A 25,213-nucleotide genomic window follows, 5' to 3' on the forward strand; every position below is an offset into this window, starting at 1 on the left:
CATTGTGGAAAATAAATTCTTATCTTGAGCTTCCTGCCTGCCATCTGACACCTCCAGGGAAGGAATTTCACCTGATCAACACCATCAAAGAGTTACTCAACACAGCTCACAAAGACATTCTTATGGACCCAGAGGGACAGCCTTCCATCTTTAGCTCCCTCTGTGAAAAAATTAAGTTTATCTTGAGTGTTTAACCCCTGGGTGGTATTTAACAATCAGGACATCAAAGCTTACTGATCTCCTCCTTTTCTTCTTCATTCCAAGTCATGGCAGGAAAGTACAAAGGACAGAAGAGGCTAAGATTACCCTACATGCTCACAAAGTGGTGCATTGGCCGGGAAGTAGGTCAACTATTTTAGGAATAACTCTCAACCACCCCTCAACAGTATAGAGTCTATGGATACCTAAGTCCCTACTGACTGACAACAGGCCCATAGTATTACCTTGTGACTCCTGCAGGGCCTCCCTGCTGGAGAGGCAAGTAAGTCAGCAGGGTGTATGCACAACACGGGGGTTTAATCGGCGTTAAATTGAAGTGGTGTTTTTTAAAACCCACCACTTCAATTTAGGGTCCCCGTTTCATCTACACACACCCCTAATTTACAAATCCCTTCAAACCTGGCTTCAAAAACATTCCTGACCTGTGTTAGAAATAAAGATAACTGTCCTTTTTCAAGGAGTGACACACTAATCCTACTGTACCAAATGAATATGTGTTAGTTGTAATGGCATTATGAAAATGATTTGGCACAACTGAGGTTAAAATTAACATATCTAAAACCAAGGATAATATGATTGAAATAGGACTGCAGTACGGTATATTTGATGATACCGAGAAAGCAGGATTTCCTTTCCTTATCAGTGATAAGCAGGGTCAATATATATACATAACTGTAGAAAATCTACAAAACATACGTGAGAAATTGGACTCTTCTTGCAGTTTTCTCTAGCTTGAATTAGGAAACAGTACTCCCAAGAAAGCTGTTTGTAGGCTAACATCTGTTAGATGTTGTTAGATTCCTTTTCTTGTGAATAGTTTTTGGCATGTGGCTTCAATGTTCAGTATGCTTGGTCTTTTGCTGTTAGGATAGGAATGGTGGCTAATGGTTCCTTTTAGGGTGTTAATTTATATTTGCCTCTTTGTTTCCCTGAGGTTTGCTTTTTCCTAACATACTTTTTAATTTATTTCCCTTCTAAATGTTAGTGAATATGGTTGCACAAGGAGGATATTCTTACAATTTCAATATTCATTATAGAAACACTTAAAAATTTGGGATATAATAAAAACAGATTTCCACTTTATTTGTCCATATTCTTCTTTGGAAATATTTCCTTGTCTTCTTAGAGGTTTGTGTAGACAAAATAGAAGCCTGCTTTACTTTTCTTGGTTTACTTTATCCCTGTCTTTTCTAAAACCCCTAGTAGCATTGGAAAATATAACTAGCAGAAAACACTTTAAAAAGTGTACAGGGCCTACTTTTCCTGAGTCCATACCAGCTACACAAATTATCATAGACTTAATTGATTTTCTACCCTATCAGACCATTAAGTAGCGTGTTTCCTAGGGCAATGACGATTTCACTCTCTGCTCCTGCCCTTTTCCACAACCTTCATGCTTAGTTGTGTGGAATCTCTATCTTCCACCTACACTTCACTCTTCTTTTCTGTTTTTCCTTGCTGTAATTGAACTCTGTCCATCTTTATCCTCAAGACTTTGCATTGCTTCTGTTTTGCAGCCAGTTCTTAATTTTTCACAAACTTAACAGGAACAGTGCAGGGAAACAGTGTTTTTTTTCATGATCAGTTCAGTAGCTTGTTAAGGCTCTAGCCTCAGTTTATAGATCTGTGAAGTTCTGGAGGTTTTCCCTATGTTTGTTCACCTCACAGTTTTGTGTAATGCTGTTCATCTCATAATTATATTTTTGCATGCAAGCAACAAAGCTAATAAGAGGAGATAAAGGTCTCCTCAGAAGTTGTTATTCTAAACCTGCCACAAATCTAGCTAAAATATCCTGCCAATAATGATTTTGCTGATAAAGTTTATAATTACAAAGACAGTATGCCATTTAGCATAATTTGTAGAAAACTGTAACAACCTGATTGAGATATTGACAGTGTAACAATGTTACTCAGATTCATTTTGAAGGCTGGACAAGCCACATGAATGACTGACAAATAATTCCACCATCTGAGAATATTGTATCCCTTTGACAAGAACAAAACCATAACTGGCTCTTAGGTAGTTGCATTGGACAGCCCTCTAGAGTTTGATTTTCATGTGCTAGAGTAGTGATTTTCAACTAGGGTGCCACAGCTCCCTGGGGTACTCTGAGATCCTTTTGAATATGTCACAGAATGCCACACAATCTAAGCACTGTTGCATCTGCAAACATGATTCACAAGATAAATCCATAGGGCATGCCCAGATGAATGTGCTGCTACAGACCCATCTGCAGTGCCACAAACCATGTGTACTGCAAATTAAAGCATTCACCACCCTGCTAATTTGCAGCTTACTGGTAGTTCTTTTGACAGCAGGGGATCCTGGTGTCCAAAAAAAGTGTACTGGAAAAAAAGCAGGGCTGCACATGTGTTGGCAGTGTGAGCCACCTGAAAATGGGCCTGGCCAGCCTGAGCCACACATTGGCTTCTGGACAGACTCCACACACCTGGATCATTGCTGCTGGATTCCTGGGAGGCCTCCAGGACACCTGGTAAAGCTGCTGAAAGTGTCTAGGACCCCAGATGCTGGCCCTAGTCTCCCCTACCCCACCCAAGGCAATTGCCATGCACCAGAGCTCATACAGGGACATTCCCAAGGGACAAATAACAGTGGCACAAATATGTGATGTTGCTATTTGTCCTTGGGGAATGAACACTGCCGCTGATAGGGATGCACCCCTATATTTCAAATAGGAATCCATAGCTGTGGTCTTAGTTCTTTGTGAGAAAATAATGTTTTATTATTTTTCCTTAGTCAAAAACTAAGAGTGAAAATGAAGATCTGGCATTTTCAGAGGTGTGCCTTGAGTCTGTCCAGGGCACACCTGATGTCTGATGTCATTAGATTTTAGAATTGATGTCTCATTTCTCAAGAGGTCAAAAACCACTGTGGCAGAGCAACTCAGGAATGCTTAACATAGGAAGAACAGAGCTATATAAAATACAGTGTTATCTGAAATGTGACTGTAGAGGTAGACACTGGCAATGAGTAGCGGGTGCACGTGCACCCTGAGATTTGCTGTATACCCTCTGGAAGTGCCAGCCATCAAACAGGATGTGCACTGGGGGACAAACCCCCCCCATCAGTGATATAATGCACCCCCAGACCCAGGAGGCGCCAGCCACCCATTGGAGGTAGAGACATGAAAGTCTGAAGAAAGCTTTAAAAATAGAGAGTTTTAAAAACTATTGCATTTCATTTATACCTGTGGTAGTATTTTCACTATTCTCCATACTTACATTGGGAAAATACATCAGGAACTTTAACTTTTGTTCAATGAATAGCAAATACTTAGATTTTAACATCTCTTAAAAAAAAGGTTTATGTGGGATTCATATAGTGCTTACATGAAGCAAGACTAAAATGGTCTCCCTAGGAATAAAAGACCGAACTATTGCTTAAAAAGATAAGAATAGAAGACAGTAAAAATGGTATAGCATTCCATTGTAAGTAAGTGATTCTTTAGTTAAGGCTGAGTTTCCATTTCCATTAAAAATCTCACGTTTCCATATTTATAACTTATTTCTCTGGATCTGCCTTAGCCTGAAATTTGACATACTGTCTGTGTTCTTGTCCAAGGATAAGATTTATTTTTTCCTCTTAAGTAAAATGGTTTAAAGCAAATGGTTCAGGAGATTGGGGAGAAGAATTTGATGGACACATAAGATAGAATAAAGTAAGACAGATGGTTTTGCATAGTGCTTGATGCTGAAGCTAGCCTAGTGGGAATAATATTAATAGGCAACTGTCGATCTTCTGGATCACGGTATACATGTAAGAGTTCTAGTCAGGTGCCTGATGAATCCACTTGTGGCTGACAAGTCCAATTTGAGAGTGGCACAGCTTGTCACAAGTTTTACAGATCCATGTGTTTTCTGAGTTGGATTCCAAGTTTACAGCACAGTGCTTCCTTCTTTCTTGCTTTGCTTCCACCTTTTGGATCAGAGCTGCTTCTGTTGAACTGCACCCAGTGCCAGATGTTCCTTCGAAATTGAGAATAATATAGAGCTGTGCAGAATTTCATATTTGCCTCACAAATATTTGTATGAGACAATCAGTTTTTTCTCTGGCATTAAGAAACAAGTAGCTAAGTACAAAATGTTTCAGATGCTTGCTTGCTGGAGCTAAAATGGTGGATGTCCATGTAGATAGGGAAAATTGGTCATCAATATATTGTAAAACTTGACCAAAGGGGTAGCTTATGCAAATCATAGTAGTGTATGGTATAGGATTATACAGATCAACTCCAGGGGAACCACCAGGAAATCCCCAGTGACCCCTAGCTGTATGAGGAAAATATGACACATACTAATGTAATACACTCTTCCACAGTCTAGGTAAACAGACAAAATGCAATAGCCTGTGACATACAGGACTTGCCTACTTATGAATATTAATGCAATTCAGTAAACTCTGGTGCAGTTTGCACTGAAGTTTATTGCTCCTAGGTGCAGCGTTTACACATATGCTAAGGACCACATCATGTTGAGCCATGGCAGTGCAGCTCTGGCTGGCATGGGGCCCAGGAGGTCAGCCTGCCAGCCTGGAGCAATTCTGGCTTACCTCAATGTGCTGCAGGGGGGCTGGCTGGGGCACAAGGGTGCTACATTGTCACACTGTAGCATCTTCCTATTCCAGCCAGAACTGTCAGTGTCTACACATGCATTGTAGTGGAGTAAATAACTCTGCAGTAGTCTGGCAGTACTAACCTATGGTGGAGTTAATTAGTTTACTCCAGTTTAATAGCTCTGTATGTGTAGATGCAGACATTTTATTGTGGAGCTGATTAGTCTACTCCCCAGTAAATGTCTTATGTAGATGCACCCACAAAATGTCAGATTAATGGCCTCTTGTGGTTATAAACCTTGTGAAGCTGTGTAATCAGAAACCTCTTCTTGCCAAGGGGACTAGAGGCTGAGCAAAAGCCATGGTTCCATCTGTTTTAATCTGTGCCTTTTTAGCCCACTCTTCTTCCATTTTGTTCTGATTGAAAGAATCTGGTCACAGTCACTGTGCTCTTGCTTTGCCTTTTAAGTAGGTTACAATTGGGTCAGAGTTAGAGAGTGGACATGGGTACATTTTGACTAAATTGGCATATGTAAATTTTACAAAATTCCCATGTCCTTTCTGGCTATATAATACCTTATAGCCACTAGGAATTAGCTGAAATGCACATAGCTTAAATATTCCTTCTCAGGCCCAAGAAGCTGAGTAGCAGATTCTACTACCAAAGGTTAACTTATCAAGTGAAGTTCCACAAGGTTTTGTTCCTGGGCCTTGTACTATTCAATAAGTTCATTAATTACTTGGATGATGGAATGCAGAGGACAATTGTGAACTTGTTAGATGATACCAAACTGGGCGGACAGACTTCAAAATAATTTTGGCAGACTGCAATAAAATGTATCAAATAGCTGCAACACAATTTAAATTTAATAAAAAGTGGGAAATACTACACTGAAGTAGGAGAAATAGACTGGTCAAATGTAAGGTAAATGATAACTAACTATTATGCACCTGTTCTGCAGAAAGTTTCCAGAAGTTAGAGTTATAATTGCTTGCAACCTGAATAGGTTTCAACAATTTTATATTAATTCCAGAAACACAAAAAAATAAACAAAAATATCAAAAGGAAATAAGTATAGTAAGATATATGACTAGGAATGTCAGATGTAAGAATATGTCACATATATCATTACTATTAAGTAATGGTAAAGCAGTTGGAGTACTGTATCTAGTTCTGGGCACCATATTTCAGGAAAGATGTAGACTACCTAGAGAGAGTCCAAAAGAAAATAACAAAAATAATCATAGGTCTAGATGCATGAAAAGTCTCACACTCGTGAACACAGATGTCTATGCTCATCACTTTAAAGGCAAATTACGTGGAATCCATCCTCCCCAGCACTCATGCTTCACAGATGTCACATATACTAATCAAATCATATGTGCCTCTACAGGCTGAGGCCCTGGCTCTATTCATCTTTATACTAGGCACTCTCTGGACTATGGATGCTCTGATTCCCCCAGTCTCTGGCTGTGGCCCTTCTGTCCTTCACTTAGAATTGCAGAATCATAGAAAATTATGGTTGGAAGGGACCTCAGGAGGTCATCTGGTCCAACCTCCTGCTCAAAGCAGGACCAGGCCCAACTAGATCTCATCCCAACCACAGCTTTGTTCAGCCAGGTCTTAAAAACCTCCAAGGATGGAGATTCCACAACCTTTGTGGGTAACCTGTTCCAGGATTTTACTTTTCTAGTGAGAGGATTTTTCCTAATATCTAACCTAAACTTCCCTTGCTGCAACTTGAAACCATTTCTCCTTGTTCTGTCATCTGCCACTACTGGGAACAGTTTACTTCAGGGGTGAGCAAAGTCCAGCTAGGCTGGATCTGGCCAACAGTGGACACCATTTCCCTGAAGACCCTGCATGCATGACTGGGGCCAGCAACCATGTAGACCCCAGACACTACATGGTGACAGTGCAAGGCTAGAGTTGCCATGGAAACTGGCCTCCACCATACTGGCTGCTAGGGTTGCTCTGGAGCTGCTGGGTTCTTGTGGCAGGGGAAGCTTGGTCCAGGGCCAGGGCAAAGCCATGATCTGCCACCTTCATGCTCTGGGAAGGGGCATACAGTGGATCATGGCTCTGCCTGGCTCTCTGCAGCAGTGACAGCATGGTCCTGAGCCAGGACAGAGCCGTGATCCGCTGCCTGCACTTCCATGCCTGTAGCATGCAGGTGGCAGATCAAAGCTCTGCCCTGGCTCTTTGCAGTGGTGACAGCTTGGTTCCAAGCCAAGGCAGAGCCACAATCCACTGCTTGCACACCCTTTCCCAGAGCATGCAGGCAGATTGCGGTTCTGCCCTGGACCAAGATGCCCCCACCACAAGATCCCAGTGGCTCTGGTGCAGCCCCCTGCACTGCTATGCCATGCAAGACATTGAACAAAACCAGCCCCAGGATGGACTGACCCCTGGGCCACTCCACTTGATACTGGCAGCCAACTAGACATTGAGCTGTTGATTATTACCCTGTGAGCCCGATGCTTCAGCCAGTTTTCTATACACCTTACAGTCCATTCATCCAGCCCATGCTTCCTTAGCTTTCCTACAAGAATGTTGTGGGAAACCATATCAAAAGTCTTCCTAAAATCAAGGAATACTATACCCACTGGTCTCCCTGCATCCACAGAGCCAGAACCAATCAGGTTGGTCAGGCATGACTTGCCCTTGGTGAATCCATGCTGACCGTTCCTAATCACTTTCTTCTCCTTCAAGTGTTTAGAAACAGATTCCTTGAGAATCTGCTCCATGGTTTTTCCAGGGACTGAGGTGAGGTTTTCAGATATGTAATTCCCTGGATATTCCTTTTTCCCTTATTAAAATATGGGCACTATGTGTGCCCTTTTCCAATCATCCAGGAACTCTCCTGATTGCTGTGAGTTTTCAGAGATGATAGCCACTGCCTCTGCAGTCTCACCAGCCAACACCCTCAACACCTTTGGGTGCATCCTGTCCAGCCCTATGGACTTGTACATGTCCAGCTTTTCTAAATAGTCCCTAACCTGTTCTTTCAACACTGTCTGGTGCAGTAGTCTGGGAGCTGATCTTGTCTGTGAAGATTGAGGCAAAGAAAGCATTGAGTACTTCAGCTGGCTGTTCTGCGAGCCCTAAAGCTGAACTCCCAGTTCTAACCACAGATATACTTGGTACGAGCCAGAGTCACTGTTTCAATGGCCTTCTCAAGATCACCTTCCTGTCAGCTGTCAGGATAAGACTGCCTACCTACCTCAGGCCTGGGGCTTATATACACCTTAAGCCCAGCCCCTTCCAGTCAGGTGTCTTCACTAATTGCTACTTGAACTTTTTCTAGAGCCTTCTTTCCTTTTAAAGTGACAAGTATGCTAAGCAACCTGTCACATTATGTTAAATGTACCTGGAGACAAAGGCCAATCTAACCAGTTCTGTACTCATCAATGATTAAGTGAAGTAGAAAAGCACAAGAAAAAAAGGAAAAAGAAAGAAAGGAGACATTTGATAGAGTGCAACTACTTGGGGCAGAAGTCCCCCAGAGCAGCAGTCTAGATTATGGACCGCAATGGGTTTTCCACTACCATAACTGTGATCACTTAAGCTGGGTAGACCTTCCAGACACACAAATGACTTGGACAAAACCAGGAGTTTTTCAAGTCAGAACAACAACTGTGAGTGACTATAAAACGGGAAGGAGGAAAGTAGCTAGCAATGTTATCAGCTGTTCACGAAGGTGGGACAAAAACTGGATTCAGAATTATTGCCAAAGTACTCTGGGATGAATGATTACTTCCTGTTAATTTATTATTTAGTTTTCCTACGTTGCTGTTTTACTTTCTTTTCTACCTTTGCCAAACTCCTGTTTGATAAACCTGTAGGGCTCAATTCTTGAGAGTGGGGAAACATTACTCAGCATGAGCTCCCAGGCAACCTAATTTAATTCCATATGTCTTGTGAGAGGTAGGCTTAAGTCATTATTATTTGAGTTTTTACTACATGGTGATTATGAATATGGAGATAACTGGGTAGAAACTGGGGAAGGGGCACATTGCAGGTAGAAAAGTGTAGCAAAGTACTCTAGACAAGGAACAGTACCTTCTAAAACCAGCTACTCTGGACAGGGTCATATCAAAATAACTTGTGGTCATAAGGATAATGAATGGGAGGCCTGCTTATAACTTAATTCCAGGTTGGCTTGGAATGGTAGGGAGTCCATCTAGAAATTCTCTGCCAGATAGGGGATGAAAGCTAACACAACTCATGCTAAGGCAAACTGAATCTTCCCTTATTCCCAAATCAAGCAGAGGACTCAAAAAAAGGTGGGATCTTTGGCACTTGGAGGTTCTACTCATTCAAAACTCAGTCACCTTGCTGAGGTCGTTTGACCCCAGTACTCTTTCCTGCCATGGCAGGGGGTCGGACTTGATGATCTCCTCAGGTCCCTTCCAACCCTACCAACTACAAAACTATGAAACTATGAAAACCTTTGCTATACGAGAGTTGGTGGAAACCTGCAGACGATAAAAAGTGGATCATTCTATATCTAGTAGAGATTTTTTGTCCAGGTTGTCTGCATACTTAAGTAGATAAGCAGAGCGGAACTACTACAGTGCTTATTTGTGTTTTGTTTTGTTTTTTGTTTTTTAGGGGGCTGGACTCGATGAGGGGGCTGGACTCGATGATCTCCCGAGGTCCCTTCCAGCCCTAATGTCTATGAAATCATTATCATTAGACATCCTGAAAAAAAAAATGAAAGCATTGGTTCTGATGTCTTCATGTGAATCCAAGAAATGGGATAAGCAGGTAGCTAAAGATCCTAGGCCTTAAAGCAAATTGTCTCTGTTGACTATCACTTAACTGCCCCATACTGCAAAGGACATTATGGTTAAGTACAGATGTTCAAAAAGTCTGAGGCAGAATCAATGAAATCTACGTGGGTTTCTCTAAACTGTCCAGATTGGATTGGGAGTTTATGGGACTCAGGTTTTCCCTTTGGTGGGAAAGGGTATACAAAAGTCTGCACTGGCTGAGGCCAGAAGGTAGGGGGTGCTCCCACACACCTCCCAATATACCTGACATTTCTGGAGGCATCTGAGTGCAGCCAAACACCTTCACCATCCTTGATTCGTTGTCAGGCACATGCTTCCCCTCTGTTGCCCTGTTATCTGTCAAGCAGCAGTCAGCTGCAAGCAGCCTCCTGTTCAGAATACCACTGGGGTCCCTGCACTTTGTTCAGGGTGAAGAGCATGCAGGTCCACCCAAGTCAGGGCAGAGGCAGGTGGGCGTGGGTCTTATGATCTATTGGAGACAGCGAGACCCATGGTGCACTGCATATTCCCGGCCCAGGCTGGCAGGACCTTCCTCTGTCCCAGTTCCATCTGGGCCTCAGGACCACATGATGGAGTGACTCAAGAAAGGTCTCACAGGATTCCTCCCTCCCTTCCCCCCTTCCCCCCACCAGAGCCAGTACCAAATTCAGACCTGAAGCCCCTTCTTGTGCAGTTGTGAGAGTCCATTCCTTAGAGGGAGGGCAGCTGTACAAAAAGTGGCTTCAGCCCCAAACTCATCTCTGGATCTGGGTGGGGAGGGTGGACTTCTGCAAATCCCCCCAGAGCTACTACAGCAGAGTGTCATTACCATGTCATGGTCCCATCTGAGTTTCCAGAACTGTGCACTGGAGTGGCTTTCAGAAGGACTCATAGGGTACCCCAAGCCAGCACCAAATCAAGTTTAGGGCTGAAGCCACTTCCTGTGCAGTTGCAAACACATGGCTGCCTTCCCACAGCTGCATAGGAAGTCACTTCCATTCCAAACTTGGCACTGGATTCAGGGGAGAAATCTTTCTTCCTTCCCAGAGCCTCTCCAGTGCATAGTCCCAAAGCCCAGATGGAACCAGCACAGGGGAGGGACACCCTGTGGCCCAATGACTGAAACAGGAATGTGGAGTGTACCACTGTCACTGTCTCCCCTCAGCAGCTTGTGAGCCCTACTCCTTACCCATCATCCCTCGCCTGTCCTACCTATGGTGGATAGCTAGAGAGCTTGGCAGCATGGCAGTTAGGAGCTCAGCTGGAGCAGCTGAGCCATGGCTCCCCATGAGAGAAGGTTAGCAGGGGCCTACAAAGGCCCCTGGGATGCCAGTGGAATGTGACCTACCTTGATTCATGAGTAGACCTGGTACTGATGTTTGATTCACTGGTCTACTATAAAACAAATAAGTCTGGTACTACATCAATCTAGGATCCATCATTTTTAAAGTCGTCTGTGTGCCCCAAACTTCTGTTCTGTTACAGGTATAGACTGGTTTCTGACCACCTACACTGGAAAAGTGTAATGCCTGTACCTGGCCTATGGGTTCCACAAGGAACAATGTTCCGTAAAGAAAGCACAGGTTTTGCAAACCAGGATCTTCTATGATGCATTCAGTGCCTTAGACCCACTAAAGAACTTGTAATGCAATATAAAGCAACAATGTAAAGTAAATATTATTACTACATTCCTTAATTTTCCACAACATTTGGCCAGTAATTTCATTTGTCTGCAAGTTTAGTACAATTTTACTTGGTGTGCCTGTGTAGCTAACCGCTGGTACTTTATTGCTTGAGAATTGCATGCTGTTGTTCAGGTTACACTGGGTGTGATCTGGTTCTGCTCTTATGCTGTGATTTACAGAGTTGTGTAGGCATTTGATAGTGTTCAACTATGGAAATACTCCTCCTTCCCTAAGGTCTAAACAGTCTGCACTCACAGCTCACTAATTCCCTGCTGGCACTAAGAGCAAGGGATGCAATCAAAACCAGAATCATCTGAAAGTTATATTTGATCTGATTTATATGTGAAATCATTTTTTTCCTATAATATGGGAAATGTAATTGCAACACTTCCTTGTTGTATTTTAGTGAAAGTCAAAGTGCCTATGTTCAAGAGATTTACAGTCTGCAGATGACAAAGCTTTGTAAAACAAAAAAGAAATTAATCAAAAGGTGGAATTGGGAGTCCCTGCAGCTACAGGTTCTGTAAGTGTCAAAAGCCCATTCTGCCTAGAAATGATATACCTCTTTATCAAAAATGGGGCAGAAAGTCTACTTTGTTCAGATCTAGGACACAGAGCTCACAGAGAGTAGTAGCCACAAGAACTAAATGCATTATTGATGAACAAAACAAAGAATTAATTTGCAGAAGAGGAAAATATTTCTGGTTTTTAACTTGTTTAACTGAAAGTCCATGTTTTTATGCTGGTGATAAGCTGTTCCATATAATTTGCTATGAGGTCTCATTAAACACCTGGGTTTCATGTCTTTCAAAAACGTAAATGCTTTCTAGCTCTTATTTAGCTTCCAAAGCCCCCAGTAATCTAAAGGAACATGAATTATTGAGTGGATAGAATTTGCTCAGATGACAATACACTCTGAATGTTTCTCTGTTCACTCACTTTCCAACATTAAAGGGACTACCAGTTTTAACACAGAAGCTTCAAACAAATAACCACTTCCAAGTTACTGGATAATGTCTTCATTATACGAAGGGGTATGCATTGACTCAGACTGTTTCAATATGCTAAGGTATAAAATCCCTCTACCCCTTTACTGTACACAGGATTTCCCACCTTTTGTTCCAAATTCGTTGCACTTGTTTAGACTACTAACTGATTCACTCTCTCTGGAGCAAAAGTAAGAAAACTGGGATAGCAAAGGGTATGAAATGAGAAGACACTTTTTGACTAGTGCACTTAAGCCAGAACAAAGAGGAAGTTTGCTGTAGGCCAGCAGTATAGCAATAATCCCCAGATGCAAGAAAGAAGAGACATGCCTTTGAGCATGAGTAGTATGTCTTGGAGTTACACCAGAGGTGAAGAATTTTATTCTCTTAACCACTTCCTCAGAATTGTGCTTAGATAGTGCGCAATCTAACCTGACTGGTAGAATTCTGCTTCCTTTTGTTTATTCAAACTGTAGTTTTCTAGCTACATAGGTCATATATTTGCCACTTGGACATAGGTTGAAATTCTATTATCCCTTCAATATGGACATATAAGCATTGTACATAAACTAGCATGTGCAGCAGGGTATGCACTGGCTGGGGTCCCCCCTGCACTGGCAATATGGTATGATGGGATCTGATGCTCAATCCCACAATCACACGTCCTGCCATATATGTGGCATGATAGGGGGCATGATTGTTGGGAACATACGTTGGATCCCATCTCACCTTTATAATGGCTGTTAGTGGCCTTAAAAATATAAATAATGTAACATTGGGTCCACATGTCCAGCTAGCCTAGTATCTTATACCTCAAAGTGATAGAAAGTCTTCTTGTTAGCACTAAGAGAGGTTATTATTGTTGCATTTGCAAGGCCACTATAGGAACTCTGGCCATGTCTACAGCAAGCACCACGCTGCACAGGTGTTACTGCACAGTCATTTAGTACTTGCATAAGCAAACAACTGTCATTTAGTACTAAACAACTGTGCAGTAAACAGTGTTACCGCACAATAGCATCCCTGCAAGTTTTTTTTTTTTTCTGAAGCTACTACATAGTAGAAACAAGCTACTGTGTACTAGCTTGTTACTACTGCATAGTAGCATCACATCATGGTTAGTGCCTCCAAGGGCTATTGTGCAGTAGGAATGAGCTACTGCACAGTAGCATCTCATGCAGATGCGGCCTCTGTATCTAGTTGTGGAGTCCTATGCCAGATTTGATGTAAAAACTTAATAAGGATTCAGAGAAGCATCACAAGAATGGTTTAAGCACTAGAAAACATGTCTTATAATGAAAGAAGTAAAGAGCACAATCTACTTTGCTCCTGTTAAGGAAGAGACATGGGCATGGGACATTACATTCGAATGGAAGTGTGATAGCAGAGTAATAGTAATCCAATAGATTGGAGCTGAAGATAACAAGCTAAGGAAGGAAGGAAGAAAATTGACCATTGAAACAATTTAGCAAAAATATTGTGGATTTGTCGGTTTCATATCATTTGAAATATTTAAATCAAATCAAGGATAACTTCCTAAGAAAAATGATGTTTTCCTAAGGAACACACTGGGATGTAAACTCTAATTATTGGGTTAGATGTCACTCAGAGGAAGTTAGACTAAAGGATTATACCAGTCCTTATGGTTCTAAAGTGGATTAATTTATGACTATCTTTGTTACTGTTTTTAATCAAAATGAAAGATTCCTTGGGGAAAAAAGTGGTTTTTTTTTTCTATAAAACATTTCACATTCAGGGAAAGGAGAAACCTACAAATTGAAAATATGTAACTAAACCAAATTAAAGCAAAATGCATTTTTCTTTAGTTAGAAACTGAAATCTACTATGTTTATATTTTTTGCATAAAAATGATGGATTTTTAAAATATTTTGGTCACCAGTTCTTGAAAGAAAGAAATATTTACTTCTTTTCCTCAGCCTGAAGATTCCCAGATCCCTCAGCCTTTCTTTGTATGGCTTACCTTTTAAGACTCTGATCATATGGGTGGCTCTTCTTTAGACTCTCTCAAATTTGTCCACATCCTTGTTAAAGTGCAGTACCCAGAACTGGATGCAGTACTCCAGCTGCGGTCTCACCAGTGCTGAGTAGAGTGAAAGAATCACCTCCCTGGCTGTCCTGGAGATGCAGCGATTGATGCGTGCCAGAGTATTATTTGCCCTACTGGCTACAGCATCACACTGCCAGCTTATATTCATACTGTAGTCTATTCATGAATGTGAATGTGTGATTGCACCAACACTTTTTTATCTGTATATCAGATATTCCATATCTCATTGCTGATTGACTTCCATCTGGAGTCAGCATCCTATATTACATGGATGGGAATCTCTGTTACATCAACCAGTTACATTCCAAGCTAACCAGTACTTCCAAAACTGATCATCAATATGCTGACAGTTGTGTTATATGTACACTCTCAAGTGAACTGTTGCAGGTCATGTTAAGCTACTTCTGTGAAGTACTGAAATTCTTGGGCACTCTGTCAGCATCACAAAAAACAAGACACTTTACCAGGCTGCCCCCCAACCCTGCAATTTTATAATTAAAGGGTAGTCTTTGGTGAATGTTAAGCAATTCCCCTTCCTGAGTAGTCATCTTTCTCATGATAAACAACACTGAACAAAATCTGCCAGTGCTGCCTTTGAATGTCTGCAAAGTCATGTTTTCAAAGATCATGACATCAGGACCCAAATCAAACTTCTTGCCTACCAGGATGTTATCATTCCTATTCTGTTTTACGGGTGTGAAACCTGGATAATGTGTCAGAAACACCTGAAAACCTTGGAATGTTACCATCAGCAATATCTTCAGGAAATCCTTCATAACAATTGAAGGACAGAAGAATGAATGCCTTAATTCTGGTTTAAGACAACACTATCAGCACTGAATATGTTTATAAGGCATCAGCTCCATAGGACAGGACATGTCATAAGGGTGCCTGACAACCAGCTCCTGAAACAGGTTCTACACTCACAACTCACCAATGGTCACCACTCTAGAGGCAGGCAAAAGAAGAGACATTTAGAAGACCAATGTGAAGAAATGTAATATTAATATCTATATCTGGGAGACTGAAGCACTGAATCCTTCCCAGTGGCACCATTAAATATAATAAAGTATGGATCATTTCAAGCAAATGTGCTTCACTATGGAGGCAAATAGGTAAGAGAAACAAAGTGAAAGAGTGATGATCTGATATCAGTAGGATCCATTCCTTTCTTCTGGAACTGTTTGTCTGCTCTGCAACAGAACACACAAATTTTGGATTAGCCTCTTAAGTCATCTCGGGACTCATTGATGACTTCCCTAACTGCTGGAAGACTACTGGAAGATTGTTATCCTCATATCAAGGGCCTGTTGATGGCAATGGATAGCATGTTCTCTATTGTAAAAGGTTAAAAATGGAATAATTCCTTTGATTTTTCTTCTTATTTTATATGAGTTTGGGTATTTTGCTGGTCTATAATTGGAAACCTGACAGCACTGTAATGCCTTGAATTAAGCTGATTGCTTTTGACAGGTACCATGTCACCATGGGATTCAACAAGATCCTTTGAAAGGTGTTACAGGAGGTGTGACAAAATAAGGTAGACTCAGATCTCCCTGTTTGGCCACTCAATGCAAAAAGGTAGACACTATAATAAACATTATTTTTTTGGAATGGAGGGTCACCTGATTCACAAAAGACATGGAGCAGTACCTTAACTCTAACAAGGGGTATCTAAAAAGGTTGAGAATCATTAGTCTATGATATCAGACGTCAGATTATTTCATGCTTATCTAATCAAATAAATAGAAATTCTAAATATAAAATAGAATTATATAGAAGAATCTTAATTTTATTCATGTATGTGTGTGTGTATATGTATATGTGGGTGCATGTGTGTATATATATATATTTCTCAAGGGCATTTGAGTTTTCTTTAAAACTATTTGTATGGACTGAATTTGTCAGAAATCATCTGCCTTATTACTAACCTATCATTTAAATACTAGTAATGTGGTATAATGTATACGTACTTACATGTAAATATGTATTATAAATAGATGACCACATTTTTTTCCAGAGCACAAAGTGCATTCTTTGGCTGTGGACAAGAGAAATTTCAGAGAATATTATGCTAAAGAATCTAGGTACTAGACAATAAAATGAGTATTTACTAGGCTATAATCATTTTGAGTAGGGCACAGTGATGTTTTCCAAAGGAATGAATTACCTACATGGAGCATAATGTTGTTATGCTACAGACAACCACGATTCTATTGTGTAGATGGCAACAGCTTGCATTTAGCTGTAAATGTTTCATTTTGTGCCAATAATTTTGTTGTGGAATAATTTTTAGTTATTTAGTACCAAGCATGTTTCAAGTACTGTCATGATGCCATTTTTATATTCTAAATATTACCCAGGAGAAGAAAAGGAGGAGGAAAAGTATGGCCTGTTGTTTAATGTTCTTTTATCAGAAGAAGCTTAGCTATTTCTAAACAATACAGCAGACTCTTAACAGATTGGAAACTCCTTGGATTGTTTGCAAATAAACCTCATCTCCCATCTAAGGAGTAATTATCTCATAGATATACAGATTTATGTTTTAAGACAAGAATGGATCCCTTCATCTGCATAATAGAGACGTAGGACTTCCCTATAATTCCTTTTTGTTTAATAGGCCTGCTTGAACTGAAATGCATCTTGTAATGGAAACAAACAAGCTTCATTTAAGCATTTTCAGTAATGGAGAACCCACTGAAACCCTCGTTATGTTTTCTGGTGTTTAATTACTCCGCTGTAAAATAAACAAACACACAAACAAAACAAGTCTTGCTATTTTAGTCTGAATTTGTCTACCTTCTACTTCTATTGCATTATAGCTTTGTCTTCTAGTCTGTAAATGATCTACGCTGAACATGGAATAGGAATGCAAACTACAAGTGCCAAAGACATCAGTTATATGTTTGGGTAACTACCATTTGAGATGCTTTAACATCTCTCTATTCTTATTAGGGAGGGCTGTAGAGCTATTGGCAGGTTAATATGCTTCTACCATGTCAGGTTCCAGCTGGTTATGACTTTAAAGAAGGAAGGGGGGCCTACTGGGTCCATTTTACTGATAGAAGGCATTTACCAGTACATCTAACAGCAGTAAAGATGGGAAGACCATTGGTGCTGATTGTTTTTCACTTAACAGCTTATTTTCTCTGGACCTGGGAAGCTTGAATTTGACAGCACCTTAGGATCAGGAAGAAATTTAACCTCCACCTTCACAACCAATCAATGCTGACTAGAACACCATGGAATAAGCACAAAGTTGAAGGCCTTCATCCACCCTATTAAAGCTGGATCATTATGTAGAAAATAATGTATGTGGCCCAACAGATGATAAGCAAAAGCGAGTATGATGTTATTGCCTGCTTAGAGGGCAATTTGCCTATGGACAGGGAGTCTTGTGTTTTGGTCCCTAATGCCAGATTTCTTTTTTTTTTTTTTTTTTAACCAGGGACGGCCTCGTATAAAATCCACAAACAATTTAGGTAGGAACCAAGATGGAGTGTGACACTGCATATCATATTAAATAAATACATATACAACATGTTTAGCATGCTTCTTTAAACAGCACTCCCTGCTGCTGCTTGGAGAAACAACAGTTTTTGCTTGAATCAGGAGTCAGAATGTTCCTTCCAAAGGAATTCCTACCTAACAGGGCCACAGAACCAGAACTGCTTCTTTTTAGTTACGCACATAGCTCTATGACGTAGTTCTATCAGGAGGGATGTAAGGTGCTTGCAGTCCAACTTTAACTAGTAAGCTACTGGACAAAAGGTAGACAACAATGTCACTCTAATGCTTAGAATATTAAATGGTTTCTGTGTATGTTTATTTTTTATCTGACTGAAGCTTTGGGTATTTATATGGAACTTAGGGATTTTCTCCAATAGAAATGGATCTCAAAAGAATGTAAAGGGAGACCAAGACTTAGATGACTGTTCAAGATTGCTTCTGCACAGTGGGCTAAGCCTAGACACTTAGGCAAGAGGAAGATGGATAAGGAACATGGAGGGCACACCTAAACATGTATATTATGTGATGCAATAAACTCTGCCACATATCACACCAGAGTGTATTGTTCCCAGATGTTCCATTTGAATGCGTGCCTAGGACTGCAGTACATTGAGTTAGGTTGAAGCAGCCACAGCTGGCAAGCCATCCGGGAAGTCAGCCTGCCAGCCCAGGGCTGCTTCAGCGCAGCTCACTGTGCTGCAGAGGGGCTGACTGGGGCTCAAAAGGTGCTCCAGTGAAGAGGTAGCTAGCAGGCAGCCCCCGCACTGAAGTACCCTTGTGCCCTAGTTGGCTGTGTCAGCGTCTACACATGCAGTGCTTTAGAGTAAAAAGCTCCCCATCAGTACTCGTATTTACAATCATTACCCTATTGTGGAGTTTATTAGTTTACTCCAGCCTAATAGGGCTGCACTTATACACATAGGACGTTTACTGCACAGCTAATTAGTTTACTCTGTAGCAAAAGTTTCATGTTGATGCACCCTGAGTCAAACAGAATTATGATTAGGGATGTAGATGTCTAAAAGCTGCGTAAGTGCCACTTAAATATTTTAGGCAGACAAGGTTTTTTGGGTAGATGTGATATCTTTTATTAGACTACCTGAGTGGTTGGGGGAAAGTTATTTGCAAGCTTTTAGGCACAATTACCTTTCTTCAGGCACAGGGAGTCTCTTTTTTTCTCAGACTACAAGGAGTGAAAAAAGCTAAACATGTGACAGGATGTCAGTGGGAATGTAAATAGATGGAAATTTCCAACCAAGAATATTGTGAGGTCCAACATCAATGCAGAAATCTGATCTGATTACATCAACACTATTGTGGTTTATCAACTATCACAATCATTGAAGGGAGAAATCATCCTGGAAAATGTAGGCCCGTTTCCCAAAATTTTGGTTGCTTTTCCTTGGGTACAGATTTCATTGTGTTTGCCGAGACTCCTCTGCTGGACAATATCCAAATCTAAATCTGTACTCTTATAAGACAATAACTGAGTTGGAGAAAGAGCCACTGTCTTCCCCATAATGCCCCCCCCCCCAAAAAAAATAAAGATTACATAGAAAAAAAGAAATGCAAGGTCTGCTCTCTGTATGGAAGTGGAATCTTATCAATTGTCACTTGCCCTGAAATTGCTCTTATGGCACCCAATCATTAAAGTATATAAAACAGAAATAAGTTTTATTATACATAAAAGCTAGATCATCCAAGAAAAAGTAACTGATACAATTGGAGACAAGCCATGCAACAAAAATAAAACAGAAAAATCTTGCCGTTTTTCAAACTAGAAACAGCTTCTGAGTGACTTCTTCAATTATATCCCTGCAGCCAGAAGTCCTGCCAGCTCTTATCAGATTGTACAGCTCTTCTCAGCTGGTGGACTAGAATGTGCCCTAGGCATAAGGGTTTCCTAGACAACCCTTTTTCCTCAAAAGGCATCTCTTAAATATCGTAGCAATATCTCCCCATCTTTGTTTCTCTGTTCGATTCTGGGGGAGCATATGAATTATGCAGATGATTTCCTTCCCCTAGACAAGCCTTATGTCTGACAATCTGAGGTGTTCTTCCTTTTCTTATTTATATTCAAGGAAAGCAGCAATATACAGATCCTCTCAATCATATTTTCCCTCAGCTACCTTTCATTCACAAGGAAAAGTGTCACCCTCCCAGCATGAGATTTCTTTTGAAAAGCACTTTACTCATCCCCTGGGTGAATTGAGTCATCTCCATTTGAAATGTAGTTAGCTATTGTTTACACACCCAGATCCCATCTGTGCCTCCTCATCAACACAGACCAAAATATTGTTGGACCAAGCAACATGAATTATAACGTGTGTGTTTTGTTCACCAGCTCCTCCACTAACATCATGCCGTCACCTGCTTGCATTAGTCCTCTGCTACGTAAAAGAATGAATAGGCATGGGTTTGACAGCAGTTCCAGAAACGCAGAAAAGCCCATGGTAGAACACTTTAACCTCCCTTGCTCACCTCAGAGTAGCCATTCTTAAACAACAAAACCTTAAAACCAACTTGAACTGGAAACTACAAAACAAGAAATTATCCACGGATGGCATAGTGTTAAACATAGTCTCAACAGACACTGTAGATTCTTATTCTATTACCTGGATTAGCTGTTAAATCCTGTGTCCCTCATGGTATTAACTACCTTGTTCATGTCAACTGATCCAGTCATCCCACTCTTTCTCTTAATAGTATCCCCTGCCCATCCCTTTCCCTTCTAAAAAACCCTTTCTTTCTACCAATCCACCTGTCCAAGTAGGTTGTTGCTTACAAAAGCTCATACTTCTCTAAACAGTGTGTGTATACATATACTTTCTGACAGTTAAGCCGACTTAACTTTTTTAAAGTCAATTTAACTATCAAAGCATACATGAAATATGTGGAACAGAGTAGACTCAAGTTTAGCACAAAATAATACACTTTCAGGGTGTGTTATCTTGAGACATATAAGTCAGCTTAGCTCACAAGATGGCTGCCACCATTCAAGGAGCTGTACATGCATATGCTCTGACATGGATTAACTTGAGTCAATTTAGTTAAGTCCACTTAATTAAGTCACATTATATAAACTTGACTTAACCCGTGTGTACGCAGTCAATGGTACTATTCTGCATGACCAGACTGACATGGTTAACTGCCTCTAAGTTCATAAAAAGATATTCTATTTTATCTTGTTTATATTACCTTGGCTCCTAGCATTGCTATACAGCCAGGGTGGGCAATTATTTTGGGCGGCAGGGCACTTACTGAGTTTTGGCAAGCTGTTGAGGGCCACATTTCCCTCTCCAGTGCAGGGAAGCAGGAACAGCCTCATGGTCCCAGGTCAGAAGCCTCTTCTAGGCAGGGGTTCTGGATGGGGGGAGCAGGGCTGGGCAGGCCTTGCTGCTGGGTCCTGCCACCAGCTTCCCCTGGCTCTGACTGCCCCTAGCTCCTGTCATCTTTAACAGGCAGCTAGGAGCAAATACTATTAATTTACTATTTTTTTAGGGGCCCTGTGGGCCAGATAGAATGGCCTGGTAGTCAGCTCCACCCCTGCTATACAGCTATTTAAAGAAATTCTTCTTGTCAATTCCCTTGATGTCATGATTGTTTTTTTCTTGACCTTTTTATATTGTGCTAAATATGTTTCCATTTACTGCCCCTTTTTCATTATCTTCTTTTGTTGTCTGTTTAATGTCTTCCTGACTAGGCAACTTATCCCCTAAAATATTTGTTTCCTTTCTCATGAAGCACATTTAAAGTTTCCAGCTGTCTCTTCCTGAACAAGGTGGACTACCATCCCCCAGAAACAACAACAAAAAATGCTACCTTCTTTATTATATACTGCATTGAACTATTGCTTATTGTACTAGGAAATGATGGCATAACCTGGATTGCAGTTCCAATTGGTATTAACTGGTATACGCTAGAACTTCGGAGTGTGGAATTTTAATTATACTGATCATGCAAGTAGAACAGTGAAAACAATTCACACTATATAATACTGTGCATGTTCTACATCTCATAGCTTAATTAAATCTGAGTAGCTACTTGAGAATACTGAAGGACTGGCAAATCCAATTATTCCAAAAAATGTAATGTAGTGCAATAAAAACTCAAATCACAGATTTTTCTGTAAAAATATACTTAATAAATCCCTACTCATCAGAAATTGCATTTAATTATTTATACTTTGAGCTCATCTGTTGCATAATGACATGTTGTCTTAGGTTGCCAGTCAGGGCTGTATTTTATAATTAGATCAGATTGATGGAGTCCAAGGTAATCTGTTAAAGGTCTGAATCAAAACCCTGTTGAAGTCTTCGAAAAAATATTGAGCTGATTCAACCAATGTTGTATCACGTTTATAATGCACAGGAGGATTCTTGCTGTTTGCTGTCATGAACACATGACTGAATTGATGAAAAGTTAGTGCTTTTTTTATTTGCTGCCAAATGGTTGGCAGTAGCAGGTGGCTCTTCATCTATATTTCTCATAACAAATAATTATATTAAATGAAGTCATGCAACCCATTTCAATGTCTTTATTAGTAGTCCTCAGGCTATAAGAGACTCCTGATTTATCTTTAAATCATTTTAAAATCATTGCAAACTATGATATTTTTTCCTCTCTCCTTTTTTTTTTGGTGCCTTCATAGTTCTAATTCCAGAGAAACTATTTCACCCATTATAACTTTAGTCTTTGTTTTACAAAGAAGAGTATAGAACTATGTTAGCTGTTTTGCAGCAGATGCATTATTCAGAAAAAAAGGTTGTCATATTGCCTCCAGCTGAGCCAGAGTACCCAATCTTGTTTTACCTTGTAAAAGCAAAAGAATGCATAGAAATTTCCCCACAGTACTTAACAAGTATGTCGACTCAGTACAGACTACAGAACATCCTCAGGACCCTTCCTAATGATTCCCTCTGCAGCCAGGCCGGAAACCTAAGGTTCTTTAATATTCTAGCTTCATTATTCTCATTTTCCATAATTTAACAACTTCTCATATTATACTTAATAGAAAAGTCATGCAATATTGAGCAGTAACTGCTGTTAATTTCCTGCTGTATATCATTTGCATTTTTTGTTGCTAGTAGAGAGTAATTAACATGCTCTAATTATCATACTGATTGTCTTCTTTAGCTTATGAGAATATAGTCATCTCAACCCTAGTTGATCTTACAATAGTACATTTTATTGCCTTCAATAATAGTATCCAGGGATACTCAAGGTATAAATTTTTACTGAAAAATGGTGTGATCTAGCAGTAACAGGTTCCCTAAATGGTTCAATTTGGAACAGAGTAATGTAAGTTTTTATAGTGTCTATCAAAAAATATGGAGCCTTGGTTCTGCTGTAGTACAATGCCATCCTTTTTAGTGAACAGAATTGCAGTTATATTATACTACTATCACAAAAAAATGTTTTCTTGTATTCCATTCAGATTGTCTTTTATTCTTCTTTCTCTTTGAGCAGTTAAGTGAGAAAACACTTCCAGCTCTGAATATGCTTACATGCAATAATGAGCAGTTTTCCTTGCAAGGGTATTTTTAGTAGAATAGACATTTTTCTATACAAAAATGTATTTTTTTAAATGGCAACTTCTACCTAATCAAAGCCTTTAGCCAATATTATGTTAATTTATAACCATGTTATAAAATGTAATGCGATGTGAAAAATGAAATGAAATCCTGTAATCTGAAATGTTCTATAGCAAAACACAATAATATAGATTCTTTTAACAATACACTTTATGTACAGTGAGGTACATGCAAATAGGTATCATTATTTTCATAAGATTGAGTCAAACAATCAACACAGTTGAAACAAAAGAAATTTTGCATAGGCTAATTGAGCATTAAGTTAGATTTGGTGCTTTATGTTTATTGAGCCATATTCTGCAGTTCTAGCTCAAGTAAAACTTTCATGGTTAAATCCAATCTCCATTTAAGTCAATGATAAAACTTTCATTGATTTAATCAGAGTTAGGATTATTGTCCCCAGTAATTTGATTGATAGTTTTAAGGCATGAGGAAATGTTTGTCACACCCAGTCAAGGTGTATATGGCTTACTTTAAGCCACTTACACCTAGACTGGGAACAGACATATGCTCCTATTTATGGGAGTGATTTGCACTCACATTTGCCACTTTCAAGAGTCATGCATGGAAACCAGAGTAAATAATTTGGGGAGGAGAGATGGGTAGGACTTGGGGATGTGGGGAATTTAGCAGGTCTACAGTGGGATTGGCAGGTCCAGGAGGGGGTTTGCAGAATCAAGGGCATTAGTAGGTCTGCAAGGAGGGAGGTTGCCTGATCAGTGGAGAGGTTAGAAGTCAAGAACATCCCAGTCAGGGTTGGGGGGAAAGCAATTAGAACAGCCCCAGGTCTAGGGTGAGTGGTTAAACTCTCCCTCCCCTGTGGTTGTGCTGTGAACATGTACAGGTGTTCACAAGATTGGGTTAACACTTTCCTATATTGGGTTAAGCCAGGGGTGGGCAATTATTTTGGGTGGAGGGCCACTTATCAAGCTTTGGCAAGCAGTTGAGGGCTGCATGGGTATCCCTGCCCCTTTACAGGTGCCTTGCCCCCTGGTCACCATTGTATGACTGAAAGTCTCATCCCCTAACCCCAGAAGTCGCTCCCCTTGCCCCCAGAAGTACTCCTTTCAGCAAGGGGTTTTGCCATCTTGGAACCAGAAAGAAAACAATTAGATTCTAAAAAGTGAACATCTAAAGCATTGATTTGATTTCAAAAAATATTTTTGTAATGGTTTATGTGTATACATGTAGTGTATGTATAGGTGATTATATATAATTGCCTAAAATATAGCTTTACCTTTGTATATTTTTGTGGGGTATAGTTTTGTGGGGTGCTGAGGGTCTGTGGCTATGTGGGGTATAGGGAATAGTGTGCGGGTATGTGGGGGTGGATTGGTGTAGGGGTGTGTATGGGGTGAAGGAGCATGGGGGTGTGGATATGTGGGGTGTGAGTAGGTTTGTGGTTTCTGGGGGGTTGTATGTGGGGGGAGGGTGGCTAGGGTATGTGAGGGGGTGAGGGTCTGCATGTATGGCAGAGTGAGGGAGTGCATGTGTATGGTGGGGTGTGCATGTAGGACTCACCCTATGTACACACACACACAGTTTCTCCCTAAACACACAAATAGTCCCTCCCTACATGCACATGTACACATGTGCACACACACACCCTGGGGTACTAGTGCAGCCCTGTGCTCTCATAGTCTGGCAATGCAGCCAGGAGCCAGATGGTGCTACAGCAGTGAGCTGCTGCATCCTGCCGGTTCCCCCTAGGCCTTGCAGCCCCTAGCTCCTAGCTCCTGTCATCTTTAACAGGCAGCCAGGAGCAGATAAATATTTTCTAAATAGAATGGGCTGGCAGGCTGGAT

The sequence above is a fragment of the Crocodylus siamensis genome, chromosome 1, assembly GCF_052110815.1.
Source record: "Crocodylus siamensis isolate JL-2025a chromosome 1, ASM5211081v1, whole genome shotgun sequence".
NCBI lineage: Eukaryota > Metazoa > Chordata > Crocodylia > Crocodylidae > Crocodylus > Crocodylus siamensis.